At 43.7% G+C, this 6,760-nt stretch overlaps 1 pseudogene; it reads right to left on the reverse strand.

The window, feature by feature from the left end:
* Nucleotides 1-439: 439 nt before the first annotated feature.
* Nucleotides 440-1,559, reverse strand: LOC136531562 (uncharacterized; annotated as a pseudogene).
* Between the last annotated feature and the right edge of the window lie 5,201 nt (nt 1,560-6,760).

Here is a 6,760-nt window from a genome sequence, read left to right on the forward strand (position 1 = left end):
ATTTGATGATTTTTTTTATAAAATTTTCTAAAATATTGCTCTGTCAATATATTATGTCCTTACAGCTATTATTTGAGCCATCTTTTCATGTGAATTTGTTTTATGACTTCCAATTTTGAATTTTAAAAACTATCAACTTTGAAACAATATTTTGAAAGAGTAAATGATTTCAGCTGAAAAGTCATCAACATAAAAGTTGTAGAACCGATCAAGATGTACAACTTTTATTTTGGTTATTTATTCATCTAAACAAGTGATAGTAACATTGTTCATAAATTTTACATCTCTCTTATAGTTTAGGTAAAATTGGCCACCGGACACTGAAAGTGGCATCTCTTTGCTAGCGGACATGCAAAATGAAGCAGTTTGCTGGTGGATACCAACGTTATTGTCAAATTTACTCCTAAACACCGCACCGAATAAAATATTCATTTTTGGCTTAGAAGGAGAGAGAACAAGCACGAAATGTCCTTTTTGACCTGGCTCTTTTTTCTTCCTCGTCACGTTCTCTACTCAGGCCAATCCCCGCCGCCTCCATGGCCGAGCTCGCCTCCTCCATTGCTGCAGCCGGCTCGAGATCTTGCTCGCCGAAGGGGTGCGCCCTGGCCCTTCCCTCGTCCCGCAGGTCCTGGTCGTCGGGCGAGCCGTACCCGCTGCCGTACGCGGCGAAGAGCCTCGTGGAGCGTGCGCTGCTGCTGCTCCGGAAGAAGCTGCTGGCGAGGCGACTGTCAACCTCACGGTCACGGGCCGCCCTCTCTCTCGGCATCAAGGACAGTTGCGCGACGGCGGCCGCGCGCATGCGTGCGTGCCCACGCAGGCACGCACTCCGTTGTCCAAGCCTCTCGCCGACGTGCTCCCGTGGGAAACCAGCTGCTGGACTTCGAGGCGTATATCACTATATCGTGCCGATTGCTGCGTCCCTGCGTTTTGCCGTACGTCCACGCGCATGGGGCAAAAGATGAGTCGCCAGGATTTGTTCGGTAAGAAAAATCAGCGCCGTTTCGGCTCGTCCGCACGCTCCGGGAGATGCTGCTGGCGCGTCCACCGTAGAAGGCGGCCTTGGCGGACCCGAAGCTGAGCGTGCGCAACTGCAGCCTACCGCCGCCGTGCCGGCTGCTGGCGCTGCTATGGCGGGCGCGCGACGCAGCGTCGCTCGGCTCGGACGCACAGAACATGAGCGGCGGCGGGGGCGCCGTCGGACGACGCGGAGGTGCGGCGCCGCGGAAGAAGAGGCGCTCCTCGTAGGAGGGCGACCCCGAGCGGCTCCACTGCAGTGAGATGACGTCGACGGCGCAGGACGAGGTGTCCTCGGACTCGGAGCTCGATGACTCGGCCGCCTCGCTGCCCGCGCTGGACGCAGGCGCGGAGCAGCAGGACAGGTCGAGGTCGAAGAACGGGCCCTCGTCCTCCTACTCGCCGTATAACCCGTACACGCCGCAGCCGCAGCCGCCGTGAGGGATCACCGGCACTGCTGGGGCGGCTCGGCCACCCAGGCCGCCGCGGCTAGGGGGCGGCGCGGCCACCCAGGGACAAGGTCGCCGGGGATGGGGGCGAGCTCGCTACGGACGGGGACGAGGTCACCGGGGATGGGGACGGGGACGAGGTCGCCGGGGATGGGGATGAGCTCGCCTATCGAGGAAGCGGGGCTTGGCTATGGAGGAGGCGGACATGGAGGAGGCGAGCTCGGCCTTGGAGTCGGTGGGGCTTGGCCTGAGTAGTGAAGGAGAGGGGGAAGAAGAAAGAGCTAGGGGTAAAAAGTACATTTCACCATTGTTCTCTCTCCTTTTCATCCAGAAATGAATATTTTATTCGGCGCGGTTTCCAGGAACAAATTTGACAACAAAGTTGGTTTCCACCTGCAAACTGCTCCATTTTGCATATCCGCTAGCAAAGATACGTCACTTTCAGTGTCCGGTGGCCAATTTTGTCTATAGTTTATAAAACTATAAGAGAGATATATAAATTTATGAATAATGTATAGTACCATTTTGTTGGATAAACAAATGATCAAAATAAAAGTTGTAGATCTTGATGAGTTCTACAACTTTTATGTTGATGACTTTTTTAGCTGAAATCATTTACTCTTTCAAAATGTTGTTTTAAGTTGACATTTTTTTTAAATTCAAATTTTGAAGTCATAAAACAAAGTCACGTGAAAAGATGACCAAAATGAAAGTTGTAGATCTTAAAAAGTTATAAAACTTTGTTGTTTACAACTTTTTTATTTGAATTCATTTTGTCAACAAAAACTATGTTTGGATTTCTTAAATTTGAAAATTAATATTTTTCAAACTTTCTTGGATGGAGAAACAACCAAAATAAAAATTGTAGATCACAAAAAGTTGTAGAACTTTGTAGTTGACAACTTTTTCATTTGAAATCATTTTGTCAAGGAAAACTACGTTTGAATTTCTCAATTTTGAAACTTGAATTTTTCAAACTTCCTCGACGGAGAAACAACCAAAATGAAAGTTGTATATCTCAAAAAGTTATAGAACTTTATAGTTGACAACGTTTTCATTTCAAATCATTTTGTCAAGAAAAACTACGTTTGAATTTCTCAAATTTGAAACTTGAATTTTTCAAACTTCCTCGGATGAAGAAACAACCAAAATGAAAGTTGTAGATCTCAAAAAGTTATACAACTTTGTAGTTGACAACTTTTTGATTTGAGATCATCTTATCAAGAAAAACTATGTTTGAATTTGTCAAATTTAAAATTCAAATTTTGTAAACGATCTCGGATGTACAAACAACAAAAACAAACGGTTGTAGATCTCAAAAAATTATATAACTTTGTAGTTGATAACTTTTTCATTTGAATTTCTTTATGGCCTCAAACAATCAATTTAAACTCGGTTTAGGATAATATGTGGGGAAAGGAAATCCAATATGGACACAAATGAGTGTGGGGTGCAGTGGTAGATGAGGGTACGCGCGAGGGGGAGGTCGCGGGTGGCTGACCGGTGGTGGGGCCTCCTCGAATTAAAAAAAATGCTATTTTTTTAGTCTAGAATCGTGATTTTTGAAAATGATTTGTAGGGGCGGCTCTATATCCAGCCGTCCGTACAAATCTTAAGCCGCGTCCTACAAATGCGATTTGTAGGAGCAACTGGCCAACCGTTCCTACAAATTAGTGATTTGTAGCGACGCTTTCGTAGAGACGGCTGGCAAAACTGCTCCTACAAATCATATACATAGTAGTGAGAGAGTCAGCTTTGGAATCTAAGGGGCCAGAAGCAAAACGTGAGTGCAATACTGTCAAGATTGGAGATTGTCAACCAAGGCCCTGTTGGCTTGGCTGATGATTAGCTCTGGCCTCTGGGTGAGGCTCTGCATGGTTGAGCCCTGCGGGATCAAATAGGAGTGCTATACATATTGGGAGAGAGCCGCAATATACACCAGGGGCACATGACTAATGAATATGGAAGCTCAGCTGGTAATTATATGGAAAGAGCCAATGTAAGACTGCGCATGTGCATAATTTCCATGAGGTGTTTGTTGATCGGCGAGACGGTGATACAGCCACACAAGCAACGTGCTAATAGCAGGAGGTAAAAAGGACGTGTTCTTGTTTATTAGCTGCTGGCAACCAGTTGGCTGTACGGGCTAATAGCAGAAAAAAGTATCATCGGTGATGCTGAAAACGGTGGTAAAAAATTCCACTAATCTGGTATGTTTAGCCAGGGCCGTCTCAACAATTTTTAGGGTCCTTAGGCAAGCAAGACACTAAGGTCATCAATCTAATGTTTTGATATAACGATTGAAGTATATAGTACTATTAATAGGAGTTAACTTGCAACATATATTTAATTAGTTCATAAAAAAATTACAGTACATCAAAGAAGCTAAAATTAAAAAAACGATAGTACATCAAAGAAACTAAAAACGTCAGTACATCAAAGAAGCTAAAACGACAGTACATCGAAGAAGCTAAAAAATAATAATACGAGTTAACTTCCAACCTATGTGGCTTGATGAATTAAATAAATAATTAGTTGATCAACTATTTCCCTTCAATCACTAGTACAGAACAGACTTTTGGTTTTTGGCTTTAGTTCTGGCCAGAATTTGGCCCCGGAGTAATAGGAGATTTAGTCCCGGTTAGAACCACCAATCAAAACTAGAATCCCTTGTCCAACGGATAGTGCAGTAGGCTTTTGCAGCAGGGACCTAAGGTCGCCTTTCAATCCTGGTTGGAACCACCAACCGGGATCAAAGGTCCCGCTGGCCTTTTATCCTAGGTTTTTGGCTCCAATCGGGACTAGAGGTTGATCCATTAATCCCAGTAGGCTCCACCAACCGGAACTAAAGGTCCCTACCTATATATACCCTTCCATTGTCCCCCAGCTCGAGACATAGGCGGTCAAATCTTTGGTCTTTGCTTGTGCGCTTGTGTTCATCCGTGTTCTTGCTTGGGGGAGCAAGTTCTTGCTCTCGGCCGCCGGCTTCATCTTCAATCTTCTAAAGGTTAGCAACTTCATCTTCTAATCTTTTATTGCTAGTAATGTAGATCCTTTCATGGTTTAGTAATAACCATAGAAATATGTGGTTTTTTAATTAGGAATAATAATGGTGGATTTTATTTTTATTTATACATCATTTCTACATAACCTTAAACATTTATAGTTTTTAGATCTTTGTTAGCAACATTATTTCTTGATGAGAGTTAATAATCGTTAAAAAAAATTATGTACAAAATGTTTAAATTTAATTGGCATATATATATATATATATTGATGATTTATTTTTTTATATTTTTCTCTAATATATATTGTTGCATGGTATATTTATATGGGGGTTCTATATTTATTGGGATGTTTTTTTTCAGATTTTTTAGTTACGATGAATGGCGGCGGACTTCCCCAACCACAGGAACTAGGTTCCATCCTGACGATCTTCCATTCGCGCCATCTCTAGATAGGGCCGTTCCGTCACCCAGACCCATCAATAGTATGGAATATTTTAAGTTTTGCGTGCTAATATAATTTTTGAATATATACATTCATTCATAACATGATTGTTGCATATGTCACAAACTATAAAACCGGTCAAGTGGCTGGAACCAACACTATGGCTGCTCAGGGTGTGGGACATCTTCGAGACGATGACAAGTGAGGTCGTGAATGATGAAGGATGCGAGTTATGGACTTGCAGTATCGCCTTTGACATCCCCACTAGGTACAATAATGAGTTGCGCTAGGACATTGTGCAGACCGGACGACAGTCGCCGACCAAGATAGGCGCACAGATCCATGATGTGCTGCTTTCTTTGCAGGCAATTGAGCGAATTGGCTACAGTATGCCTGATTTTTCATCCTCGAAGATAGAAGCTTTACATCAGCATAGTTCGGATGTGCCGCGAGTAAGCGAGAGGCATGCGACATTCAATCACATGGATGTGGTACGTCGTGTATGATATGAGAGTAATATTTATTTATTCTTATTATTATATAAGCACTTTCTGATATTTTTTGTTTGTCCACTTGTAGGTTTTGCTCTATGATTTCACCTATGCTACATGTGGCTTGCAGCCCATTCTCACGCAAGCTATTAAACGACTGGGGTACGCCTGGGACTTTGTGGAAGCGATGGGCCAGAGGATGATAGCTGCCATCCTGTATTGCGTGATATTTAGGTAGAACCAGGCCATCAATAGTCCGTCAGTAGGCTACATCTATGGGATGCCATGTACTCGGCGTTGTGAGGCAATGGAGAGTATTTTAGTGCGGGCCTTGCATTACATAGACAATGACCGTGGTTACACAATTCGAGACATACACTACTGACAGTGGAGACAGGCTAGGGTTGCAGGCGGTTTGTAGGATCCATGTGTTAGTTAGGTTTATTCGTACTGTTATGTTTAATTAGGTTTATTCGAACGGTTATGTTTAGTTTGGTTTATTTGTATGGATATTTTAATTATGTTTGTATGCAAGTTAATTATGTTTCATTAGGTTTATTTGTATGGACATCATAATTATGTTTCTATGGATTGAAATTTAACTCAGTGTAGGACTGAAATGCATATGCAAATAAAAAACAGAGAAATAAAAACACAAAGAATTTTTGTCGGGATAACACTACTACAGGAATCAATTTGCGCAGCGTGGCCAAAATGGGCTCCGTGGTGGGCACCTCTTTTGCCCGCCACGGTTAATCGGTGGCCGGCCACCGAGGCGCCCGCTGCGGGAAAAGAGTTTACCGCGGTGGGCCACCTTACTTGCCCGCCGCAGAAAATCATTATTTACCGCAGCGGGCGGTATGAATCGCCCGCCGCGGTTAATACGATTTACCGTGGTGGGCTCTTTAAATTGCCCGCCGCGGTAAAGAGTTGTTTTACCGTGGCGGGCGCTTTATCTTGCCCGCCGCGGTAAAGCCTGTACAAATATACAGCACCACCCCTTCATCTTCTCCACGGGTCTTCCTCTCTCAAACTCATGGGGGGAGGCTTTGTCCTAAAATTTGAGGAAACTTTTGATTTGAGGTGAAGGGCTTGGATTTGAGGGAGGAGGACATCATAAGAGGTTCATAAAGGCTCTCCCTCTCTCCTTCCATCCTCTCTCTCTATTTCCATCACCTAGAGTTCTCTCTAGATCTAGATCTAGATCTAGATCTAGATCTAGATCAATTTTAATGGAAAAAATGATGTGATGTATTTCTTTAACTTTAGATTCATCATAGATGCATGCTTCATCTTTCACATCGTCATTTCCTCTCTTTTTCATGATTTTGGACGTAAAAATCATCAATTTCTCCT

Source organism: Miscanthus floridulus, unplaced genomic scaffold (assembly GCF_019320115.1).
Source record: "Miscanthus floridulus cultivar M001 unplaced genomic scaffold, ASM1932011v1 fs_373_4, whole genome shotgun sequence".
NCBI lineage: Eukaryota > Viridiplantae > Streptophyta > Magnoliopsida > Poales > Poaceae > Miscanthus > Miscanthus floridulus.